Genomic DNA, 12,374 nt, shown 5'->3' on the forward strand with positions numbered 1-12,374 from the left:
CCCAACATACCCAGGGTTTTGTTGTTTCTTGCCTCTATCACTAACTCCCTGCAAATCCCTTACAAAAAAGAAAAATCACCATATCATGGGGAAAGACTTCCCAATCATCCTTTTTTAGTACACCAGTTAATCAATAAAGAAATTAAGAGCATGCTATCGCCCAAAATTTTAATTGAATTGTTGAAGTAGCAGTGCTGTGGGAGAGGATTTAAGATATGCAAAAGGAAAAGCTGTGGGTTTTTTAAAAAACACACTTTTAAAAAAGCGTGTTTTTTTAAAAAAAAATTCTAATAGTGATTAAAAAAATCAGCTATCTATTGTTCCTGTAACAAGTCCCATGTAACTCCATCATACAGCTATTTCAAGAGTGATGGAAAAAAGAACTACTGAAGCACTCAGGAGAGAAGGGAGTTGCAAGATTCAGTACCTCTGAATTGCTGTCACAAACAATCTCATGTTGAAATACTCTGTAGTACAAATGTCATAGATATATCCCCAGTCAGCTGGCTTTTCATTAGAAATGGAGACATTGAAATCTTCTCACAATTCAATTTATGGTGCAGTGGGGTAGCTTGGAGAACAATTCAGGGGAAAAGGGAAGCCTTTTATAACAGGTATTTTCCAACAAGTTACCAGAATTCAGAGCTACAAGACTGTGCTGCACAATTTTACAGGGTTACTTACTGTTTTCAAATCTGTATTCTGCTACTTTAAAAATAGCCCCCTTTTTAATGTCTTTTTTTTTTAATGAAGATTTCTATATATTTATTTTGTTCATTTAATGTTAAAACCAATATGCTGTAATTACAAGTAGGCATTTATTGCCGCCGCTGCCACTGATGCAAAATGACTGACATTCTGAATTGGGGGATGTGGAATGTTTAGGTGGAAGCAAGCCTGAAATGTTTCTTTCTGCAAGAAAAGGCAACCTAACCTTTTTAATAGAGAGATGCTTGACACGTCATGAAAAAGCCAAACCTTGTACTTGGGGAATTATTTCTGAACACTGACAACCAATCAGCTTAGCGTTATTAAGGAAAAACTTCCTTCTCCGCCTGTTTTGGACATGTGAAAAAAGGCATTTCAGATGTGCAGAGCTTCTGGGTGCAATTAACCAGAGGATTGGCTGCTTGTGATTTTTGAATCATTCAGGAAAGTAACACCTGCTTGGCTTCTAAAATTGTACCTTCATGATAGCACCACCTAGTAATTATTATTCTGAGTCATCAGCTAATGCTCATTACCACTTCATAGTAGCAGTATAATTAAAAAATTGGTGCCATATTCCAGTAAGGATGAAGCTTGGAAGCTAAAGACATGTCTTTAGAGAAGTTAGTTGCACTATATTACTCTACCACGTCTGTTGAATGGTTTCTGAATGGTCATCAATTATTCCTGTGCTAAAGTCACATTTTCATTTTTCCTGGCGTGTCTTGAATATGAATAAACATTGTGACGGAAGGAATGTCAGAGCAGCAAATTTTGTTTATCCAAAAAGGGGGCTTTTGGTTTGGCCGTGGAAGAGGCTGGGGTCAGATCTAGATGGAAATGAGCACCTGCACTTGTTGCTTTGAAGGTCAAAGGGGACCTATGGAAGCAGTTGATCCCTGTCTGACAGGTGAGAGGCTGACTGGGAAAAACAGGAAAAATCAAGTAGTCTGCAGTGGTTAATTCTGAGTTGAAAAGGCACTTTTTATTCTTTCCTCAGTTCAGATGCAGGTGTGCCCATAATGTCAGTTTGCCTTGGTTTTTCTGTGAAGAAAATTGATTCTAGAGTAGCCAGTGATCCTTTCTCAAGGATTTATTTCATTTATGAGATGTGGGAGTGCTTATAAAATCTGCCAAATTCCTAAGAACAACTTCAATCCAGTGGATTGGCATTCTCTGATCAAATCAACTCTTAGAAAAGGACTTAACATCTATAAGCTGGCACAGACAATGCTCATCACCTCTTTATGATCCTCTCTTTACGTCCTCTCAACTAAATTAAATGGATTGGCTATAGTGTCTGTCTTTAAGTCTAGTTCTTAAATAGAGCGTATTATTTCCCATCTGAGCTCTTACCAATTTAATGACATTAGATTCAAGCAGTCAATGTCAGAAACAGATACATTTTAGGAAATCCAATGTTAAATGATGTCATTACGTTTCACCATTTCAACATGGTGCTTTGATGCTGTGTGTGTTGGAGTATCATGTTTGCTCTCTCTCTCCACTTCCCTGGAGTGATTGTGCTAGCAGGTAAACAACTGTGACCCTAATGATCTTTTACATTACTGTCTTCCAAATTACATTCCAACACCATGAATTAAATTTTGGGTCTGCTTTCTGTATGATCTTGTTTGGTTACAGTAATAATGCTGATGTTCAATTGAGTTTATTATAACTCATGATCCACGTCATCATATCTTTGAACTTCACTTGTGCTTTTGTTCAAGTTGCATGAAAATTGACAGAATGATGGATTAATACCAGCACTATCTTTCTTAACTAGCACTTCCACATTCCTGGAAGTGGTTTTGCTTCAGGTTTTGTTTCTTATAAAGACTAGGAGAGCTGGTATACCAAGGACTGAATGATAATCATTGGGAATTATGAGCTATTTAATCTGCTTTGTTAACTTGTGTGGCATCTGTTTTTAAATAGGACTGTTAAGTTATAAGAGCTTAGTTATAAGATGCTTAGTTTGCTGAAAGACATCATGTGCCTTCTTTAACTAAATTTGTCAGGCTGGGGACATTTTCTGAGTAGGATTATAGGTCTGATTTTCCTAGAGCTATACTGACTATTTTCCTGAGGATTCTATATCTTAATTTTGTATGTTCTTCATTTTCTATGAACATTTAGGTTCTGTTGCTCAAGATCTGTGTCTTAAATGGTCTGCAATTTCCACAGTGAACTTATTTTCAATTCCTAAGTATTGCTAAAACACTTCTTTGTTCTCTAAAATATTCTTTTAATGTGGTATTTAACAAGTCTTCAACCTCAGTAGCTTCTTGGCTCTCACTTATAAACTCGTGAGAGCAAATTATTCGGGCTGACAGCTCAATATTTTAACTTTAAAAAATGCTGTATAATGTCTTCTGTGACTTTCTCAGAAAATGACACCTGCTGACTTCCAAAACTCAAGTGAAATACTGCTGTGGCAGGTTGAGAGGGTGCCTGAGTCTCTGTTTTGGTGTGCCTGAAAGCCTCAGGTTTTCCAGCAGAAGGCCAGTGGGTACAAAGCCGCTGCTAAGGCTGGTGTGCCTGAGCCAGATATACCCAGCAGCCCATGCTGTACTAATGGCAGTTTTAGGGAACATTTGCATCTCCATTTTCCTGAAGGTGTCTGATGAGGATATAACGGTGACCTAGTCACAGTCAGGGTGGCATGATTTGCTTGCTATTGCTATTAGTACCTGCAATTCAACCATAGTCTGTTCTTACAGATATGGTTTGCTTCAACTTAATTTGAGGGTAATATCCTACAATATTAAGGGATATTTATGAAGCGAGTTCTTGTGGTCTGTTAACGTGACACAGGATCACCCTAGCCCCCACGTCCTTCTGTGGACATGTTCAGCTTTTTTCTGGCTTTTTTAACCTGCTTGGCAACTTAGGGCTAAGGCAAAGAAAGGAAAGAGAAAGACGCGCCCTTGCCAGAGCAGTGGGAAGAAAGATTGCAGGCTGGGAAAGGAGTTTGTGGTTTGGGGAGAGAGGAGGAAGCTGGGAGGTGGCCGTGCTCTCCCCAGCCTGGAGAAGACATAGGAGCTGCTGCATGTGCTACCTCTGCTCATTTCTCTTCTCAGGCAAAAAAACAGCACAAATTTCCTCGTATGCTCCATCAAGGTTTTGCTGCAGCACTTTATTTCACTCCCTTGTTCAGTGTCTTCAGTTTCTTAACAGAACTATAGCTGGGCCTTTCCCTAAAACAGCCAGAGGATTGAAATATGTCCCTCTCTCTCCAACTTTGACCCCCAAATCTTCCTGCATTTCAAATAGAAAGCACTCTGTGGCAGCATGCATATTTTTATCTTATAAGTAAGAGTAAGAGCTCTCTCAATTTGCAGTGTACTTCTTTAGTGAGAGAACTAGGGCAGAGTATTTATTTCTCCTCCTTGAATGCAGAACAATCATTTTCTCTTACATCTTCCTGCCTGAACAAGTTGCTTCTCCACTGATGACACTGCTCCTTTGAAGTAATCAGTAGTTTGCAAGGAAAAATCCTTATCAATATCATGAGGCGGAGGTACGTATATATATATATTACAAATCCTATTATAGGAGAGAAAGTTATATAAGAAAGAAATACCATCTCAGCAATCATAGCTTCAAGAGCTGTTGGGTATTATTACTGTTGTCTTTTCTTCACAGGGAAACTTCCTGCAATGAGTTGTCCAGGCTTTTGGACAGGGATCAAATGACTAACAGTTATATTTTATTTTTAGCTTGGACTGACATAGTTACCAGGAATACTTCCATATTGAAGCACTGCAAGATGTTTTTGTAAATGACTGCTCTGCCATATCCATACCAGTGCTATAGGCAGACAGAACTAGGACACAGGTGTACCAGGTTCCAGTCATGTTCCAAACTTTATATTTCTTTGTGGTCTTAAGGTATATTGAGTATCTTAAGCTTTCCCTTCAGTGCCTTTCTACTGGTCATCCTAAGGAGAATGTCTCCTTCTTCTGTTGCTCTCAGTGCTTGCCAGAGACTACTGAAATAAGTAGATTTATTATTTTACTTTAAAATATAAACAACTTTTTAGTTTTGTTTATTTTTTTTAAAATCCATGTTGCCTCAGGTATGAGTTAACAATGTGTAGTACAAGAATGGGCACAGCTGAGGTAGAAGCATACAGAGGCATATGTGGGAATTCCTTAAGCTATGTTTGCTGCTTAAAAAGACTTGGTGTATAGCTACTCCTTCAGTCAGAGCACTAGATACTTGTTAGAGCCTTTCTTTAGAAGGACTGCAATTCTTTGCTTCTTCGCCTCATAAGGCTATTTTTCTAATAAGATTGTTTTCTGAAGGGTAGAAGTGAGAATTTCAGAACTAAATGGTAGCCATCAGTCACTGTACATGGAAGAGTTACCCGGCATCTAAAAGAGAAATCCAGCCTGCTGCATCTCTGTCCTTGAGAAGATAGAGTCCAGTGAGTTTCTGTCCTGTTATCACGGTGGTACAATTTGTAAAAAATGTTTTCTACTGCTTCCTTCTTGCGGAAAAGGGAGTCTTGGTTTTTAGCCCAAGTTGGATCTATTTCATTATCCCAATTACTGCCTATGAAAAATAGCTTGTTTCTCCCATTCTCCTCACTATTCCATATTGGATCATTTGAGAGTTCAGCAGCTTCTCACCTTTGCCCTGGTGGTCTCGGAATTAAAAACTCAGCTGTTCTGGATGCCCTGATGCTTTTCAGACTATACTTTGTTCATGGGCAACAGGAGTCCTGCAACAAGTGGCTCTGAAGCCATAGAGATGTTGAGCTGGTCCTTTGGGACCAGTGGTACAGGAATTGGTTAGCAGAGGATTCTGCTTTTGGAAGACATATGGAAAGAATCAGAGAAGTGGAGTTTTGCTCCTGAGATGGGGGAAATGTTGATCAAAGCTGAGAGGCTGTAAGAGATGTTAAAGAAACAAATTATATTTTTGCTGAATACAGACAAGGCTTCTGGAGTCTAGATTAGCCAGATACCCTGAGACTTGAGGTGTTTTCAGCATGTCCTCTCTAAGATACCTCAAAGGGACTTGATCATCAGAAAAAGATGCACATGCAGTCTCTGAAGATGCTGCCCTCTGTTCTCAAGATCAAAAGATTATTTAATCTCTCTGAAAAACATCCAGTACCCACTTTGCATTTCAACCTGTGCATGTACCAGGTAAAAAAAAGAGCTGGCACTACCAGTAGTTGGAAACTGGTCCCTGGCCCTGTGTGCCAGCATGTTGAAAGCAATTCTCACCACTTTTGGGGCAGCACATGCCTGTTTCTGCAGTGGTTTCTGTCCCACTAGCCAGGGATGCACCCTCTGAGATCACCAGGGTGAAAGGCATAGATAACTGAACTGCAGTGCTGAGCAGCAGAGTTGATTTGAATCCATTCTTTTTGCTTTTATACACTGCTAGCAGACTCTTTCTCTGGATCCTTTACTGTTATATGTGGATGCTTTGAAGTTTCAAAAATGTATTGTTGTAACTCTGTGCCAGTGAGGACTGCTAGTCTCACTTTGGAGAAAAAAAAATGGAAAGTTGAATGATGTGGTCCAGGCCCGGTTCCTCTGGGATCTTGTGTGTCACAGCCCCAAATCATCACCATGCCTCGACCTTGGCCCCCAAGAGGGGCCATTTGGTTTGTGGAGGGAAGAATAAAGTGTGAAAGTGGCTGAGGGAGTTAACCGGGGAACAAGAAGAGGGGGATATGGCCATGTTTGTGTCACTGTGATGCTGTGCCAGCAACTCTCTCAGCTCCCTGCTGTGACTCGTCCAGGAGAGATGCCAGTGGGTGCCCAGCCCAGTGCTGACAGGCAACTACTTATCTTTCATGCTCTCCTGACCTATCCTCATGTGAAGCGTTATCCTCTGTACCGCTAGCGCTGGGCAGCTGCTCCCTGGCACACCCAAAGTAGTGGTTTTCTTCCAGGGATATTGTGATGGCCAAAATCTGGCTTCCCCAGGGCATGCAGCTTGGGAAGGGTGTCGTGTCCATCCACTCCTTTTTTTATTCCATAGGAACAATGTGAGCTGTAGTTTTAATTTTAGACTATCTTAGAACTGGCAGCCTTTCTTACAGACTGACTGGTCCTGGGTGGTAAAAGGTTGGTTGGTGTCATGCGATTCTGGCACCTTAAATAGGGCCTTTTTGCATGATTTATCTGAAGAGCTTCTTGGAGACTGTTAAAAATTTCTGAATTTTTGAAAAGTGATGGTCTTTCAGGGTGGGAACTCATGTGGCTCATCTTTTGCAGGAAAAAGATTGGTGGTCTTCAGGGTTTGGCTCTGTAATGGGCATTGGTTCTCCTGAAGGAAATACAGAAGCAGACCACTTTTTATTTTGTCACAGAAGAAAAGTCCCCAGACCCCTTTCTGAACTTGACCATATAAATCTCATCCTGTGATACAGTAAAGGCCCTGGACTTCCTGACTGTCAACTTGAGTTTTAATTTGTTTTCCAAAATAGCAAAAAGGGAATGTGTGTACTTCGTAGTACTTTCTTCAAGATCACCTGCTGACTACATTTACACCAGCTTCTGGAAAAACCTGACTTGATCTTACTTCTCATATGTTCAGGCCACCTTATTACTGCAGGGAGCCACCTGAGAAATGTGTTAATGGCCATATGCCAACATGCTCAGCTCTATAAAAACTGCTGAGATGAACCTGCTCCAACTGCTGAAAGCCAGAAACAACTACCCTCTTGTCTACACCAGGAAAACTACAACTTGTTAATTTGCCATCGGCCAGCAGCTGCTCTTGGGCTGGCAATGGTGGAACTGGTAAACGGAGCTTAGGCATATTTAACACTGTAATAAAACATAATTTTGAACTACAGAGCAGACTGGTAATGCTGCCTATTATCAAGGTTGTTTGACACTTCCCATTATAAGACTCTATTTTCAGCCGCTTACAAGTTTGCCAAATTTTAACAGCTTGCAGAGAGATTTCTTTAACTCAGTGTCTGCCTCTTACTGAATATTCTGTCATTATTGTTTAAAAATTAAAAACAGCATTTAGCCAGAGCAACTCAGCTGTTTCCAAGAAAGAGGACTGAGAAAATACCTTGTTAGTCCTGTTAAATTTAGGTGACCTTTTCTTTTAACAGCTCAGACGCAGGATTTGGCAACAGAGGGGAGTCGCTGTCAGAGATGCTTGTGCTTTTTCTGTGAATATTGACCAAAACAGATTGATGTGCAAGTTCTCAAAACATTTCAGTTAACACCAGCTAGCAGGCCTTTAACTCACAGCAGCGAATTTGCCCATAGAGGTGATGCCTGTGGGCTGTGCAAGTCTGGTCTTCACTGAGGGGAAACTGGTTCCTACACAGCCCCTGGAGCCTGGGTGTGTGAGCAGACACTTGGGACATGTGATGCCCCTCTTCCCTATGGCTCTTGACTGAGCCCGGGCCATACAGAGGAGGGGGATGAAAGATTTAAGTGGGGCATAATGCAATAGTGTCTGCAAGACAATTTTTGAGTCCATTTGGGAGCTTTAAGGTGTGTATAATACAGGCAGAGGTCCCTAGGAGTAATAGATGTGTATGGACCTATACTCTGCTCACAGTAGCAGTTAGCTTAATACATTCCTGGAAACTGTCATCTGTTAAGCTACAAAATGCAAGCCAAAAATCAAACGTATTAATAGTGCTTGTCAATAGCTTTTCTTTTTTTTTTTTTTTTTCTGGATAAAATGGCAGAAATCAGATTATTTATCATAGAACACTATAGGCAATCAATGTTGAAATGACTTTTGCTCTTGTTCACTGTAGGGTTTTCACCAGTAATATGTGGCTCTTTAGTTATTCTTTAGTATTGTATAAAGACACTGTTGAAGCTGGGTGCTACTCATGCCTGCATGCTACTGCAGGTGCTGGTGAAATTTCAATCCCTCCCTGCAGAGATTCACTGCCTGTGTCTGAAGGGGAAAAAGAAGAGAAAGCAAGAAAATCTGTCTGCTTTTAACTATGCTGCCAGTCCACTGCTTACTGTAGCTATGGCCTAGCCATCAAAATTGCCTTACTCATTCAGTTTTCTGTTGGCCTACTTACGTCGAAATTGTGGGAGCATCTCATGGCTTGTTTTGCAGCGCTCCTAAAATTGGCAGGCTCAGCATCTGGGTTGGCACATAAGCATTAATCTTTATCTACTACATATCTACACCTGCAAATGGTAGGACAGCTGAAAGCCTACACCAAAGGGCTCAGAGAATCATGAAATCAATTATACTACTTATTTTCAGGCAAACTGGATTATGGTGGGGTTCAGCTATCCAAAGACATGAACTTTCTGTTGGTGATGAGGCATGGCTGCAGGAAGACTGCACTTAAATTTAAAAATAAAATTTAATTAAAACTCATACCTTCATTATGCACTTCTCAGTGCATAATGATGTTAGGCTGAGACACTTTAAACCCAAGGCAATTTTGTTTGGGTTTTTTTTTCTGATTGCCTGTTTTATAAAACCTCTTTTAGGCTGTAGGTGGATGAGAATCCCTTAATGATCCATCAATAAAACCACTTAGCAGAGCTGAATAGCAACTGTGACAGGTGACCTTCCTTTTCTCACAAGTGCTCTATTAGTTCTCATTATCTTGCCCCTAGGTCACTTTTTGTGGCCTTTCAAGGCCGTTTCTTTTTTTCCCTCTGAAATAAGCTGTGTTTCTTTCCATCTGGAGATGAGCCCATGACTTTTGTTGGGAGAGTACGTCACTCATAGGAGATACCTACAGAAGAGTACCTTGTTTGCCATAGCAGAAGTGCTCTCACTGAAGAGGAAGCTGAGGGAGGGGAGGAAGGACAGTGGAAAGTGGTGCCCTAAGTGTGTCTGATTCAAATCACATGGGGCAGTAAAATCCTCATCTGTTGCCAAACTCTGCTCCATGTTTGAAGCTGATAGTGCCACCTGCCCCATCTCTTCTGAGCATGTTTTGATGCACAACTGAAATAATCTGCCTCTTCTCTGGCTACCTCTGTGAAGCCCTGCCATTGCTTCAGTTTTTCTCCAAAGTCTATGAAGTCAAGAAATGACTGTTGGAGCTCTCTTTTCTGTCCAGCGAAGGTACTGTTCTGGTTTCCTGGTTTGTCTCCATACAGGTGCTACTTAGTTCTTCCCAACTCTCTGATATCTGGGATTAGAAGCAATTAAATCCTTTCTCCTATGGTGTATTGGCTAAGCTTGTGACATTCAGTGGGTTTACAGCTGCCAAACAAGAGGCTTTTTTAAAAGCCTTTGCATTAATATTGTTTTTATTCCTGTGACTTGTTCTTTGTAACTTGGCTCTTTGCAACAATGCTGGTAGACAGTAGTGATGAATAAATAATCAAATCTGTTGGTAAAATGCTGCATTTTGCTCTGATTTACTTGCAGATATTTGAAGTGGATATGAAATCGGGCAGAATTGATGTGGAAGGGGAGGGAGAAAGAGACAGCTTTTTATGGAGGTATCTGTTTCTTTAAAGTATACTGAAATGTTATACTGCATTATTGTGATCAAGACAGTTTAAGACTGTCTATATTTCATGTTTTAATAGTAACTTTTTCTTATCCAGTTTTGCTTTAGACATGAAAATGCAATTTCTAAGGCTTTATCAGGTAAAACAAGAAACTTTGCATGGAAAGAACAAGAAATGAAGTTTCTGCAGACGTGTTTCCTTTTTCTAAATGCTGACAAATAACTCCTGCCAAATGCTACATAAAGGAGAAAAAGAAGCATATGGCAGTTCAACAGGAGTGAAAAGATGAGCTAATCCAGCATCCAACAAGTCTTTGGATGAGACTATAATAAAACCAACCAGCCTTTATCATGCTTGATAGCACCACTATAATTAGGAGTCTGTCACCAGCTTCATAATGAACTCTTAGCCCTATTTTCTGGGGTTTATAGTCTGGTAGTAAGAGTCACTTTGGGTTGCAACTTGGCATACTAGACCTCTCTGTGCAGAAGGCTCAAATCTAGCTTGCAGGTTTTAAATAAACTGACTGTTAGAAGTTGGGGGGTGATGCCAGCGATGAGCGAGTTGTGCTTATAATCTGTCCTGAGTGTTTAAGGAGTCAGTGTCTAGGGTGATTTATTTGCCTTTAGCATGAAAAATACAAATACGCAGTTCAGTATCCTGTTGTGCTCTTACACTGCCTTGTAGGAATCAAGAATATAAGGAATCAAGATTTTTGTTTACTTTTTTCCCTCCATTTTATGATTCCTATATCTGCCCTAGCAGAAGCTGCTGCTGCAGGGCTGGGAACTAGCATTTGCTGTACTCTGCCTTAAAAATGTTCTTGCAAGGAAACTGATTCCTTGCAAGTCAAGTTTTCAATCTTAGCAAGAAGTCTGGCAGACAAGGCAAAAATCCAGCCTGCTTCTTTCTGTCTTCTTTCCCTCCATCCTTGAGGCTTAGTCAGCTGCTGGCAGAGCGACTGGCTATGCAAAAGATGCCTCAGTTGTGTACAGAGCCATGCAGTTAATTCTGAATAAAGGGTTCTAAGCTTCAGGAAGTGTTGAATTTTTTCTGAACCCAGAATGATTGCATGTCTAATCCCAGGTACTAGAAGCTGAAAGGATCCCTCTTTAAATTTTACCTGTTGTTCTCTCTTCCTTGCAGAGCAGGAGTTTCTCAGCACCTCAGGATGTGTAATGTAGCTATTTGAGAATGTTCACAGGAGACAGGGCAGAGCTCTCACAATAGCATCTCCTCTGCACAACATGGCTCTAGTAATGAAAGGTCAAATATTTGTATGCTAAGGCTGTGGGTTCAGATTACAGCTAGATGCCTAATGAGATTTTCAGAAACATTGAAGCTCCCCTGCAGCCTTGTGTGCCAGACTCTTTAAGAGTCTGGCTTAAAAGGAATAACTAGGCAACCTCAATAACTTGAGCAAAACCTGAGTAGGTCAGTCCTGTCTCAGTATGATTCAACCTTCTGACCTGTATGTAAAAGCAAAGGTAAACTGGGGTGTATCCAGTTAACATTTAATATACAGTAAATGTTAACTTTCCCTCCCAAGCACTTCAGGAGAGTCTTTGATGTTCATTTGATGAAGGTGAATAGGGAGGGAGAAGATTGATATTCATGAGGTGCTACAGTAGTCCTAAGTCTAGCAGGGTAGGCAGCTGAGTGGTGCCTCTGAATCATTGTAAAAATAAAAAAACACCAGATTTAAAACCCACACATATGAGTGCTGGAGACCAGGGAGTGGGGTGTGTCTCATAACCCCTTTAACTCCCTGCTGTACTGCTTCTGCTTGTCAGAAAGAGACAGTCTCTGCTGCTTTTCTGACAAAGAGACCTCCCCAAAGCTCTACATTTATGAATTAGTAATTCATAAATTAGCAGCTGTAGGTTGGCAGTCTCTTCAGAGGGCTATGCCAGGTTTTGCTTTCTCAAATGAGAAGCTGACCCATAAAGGCTATGCCTGTAAACTCAAGAGTAGAGAAATCTTGTCCCTTGAAGAGACATCATGCTGTTGGAGGCCATCATGCCTTGTCTCTAGGCGAACCCCATGGGAGCCGGGAAATGCTGCCTCTTGCAGATCCCTTGGCCCCAAGCCCTCGATCCTGCTGTACCCCATTCAAACCCTACTAGCACCCCTGCTGCTGACTTCTGACCTAGCTGGACAGGGAGGACAATAGGAAGGAGAGTGGTAACATATGTGCCTCTACACACACACATTCTTGGCTTC

At 41.0% G+C, this 12,374-nt stretch overlaps 1 protein-coding gene across 5 annotated transcripts in view; it reads left to right on the forward strand.

Moving 5' to 3' along the window:
• The window catches only part of PLXNB2 (plexin B2), a 263,743-nt gene that overhangs the window by 36,417 nt on the left and 214,952 nt on the right, over positions 1 to 12,374 (forward strand). The window contains exon 3 of one of the 5 annotated variants that reach the window (XM_032105466.1): positions 10,066 to 10,139. The exons of the other annotated variants lie outside the window; for them this stretch is intronic. The gene's annotated coding sequence lies outside the window, so the exon portion shown is untranslated. The remainder of the gene's footprint in view (positions 1 to 10,065; positions 10,140 to 12,374) is intronic. 5 annotated transcript variants of the gene reach the window in all.

The sequence above is a fragment of the Corvus moneduloides genome, chromosome 4, assembly GCF_009650955.1.
Source record: "Corvus moneduloides isolate bCorMon1 chromosome 4, bCorMon1.pri, whole genome shotgun sequence".
Classification (NCBI taxonomy): Eukaryota; Metazoa; Chordata; class Aves; order Passeriformes; family Corvidae; genus Corvus; species Corvus moneduloides.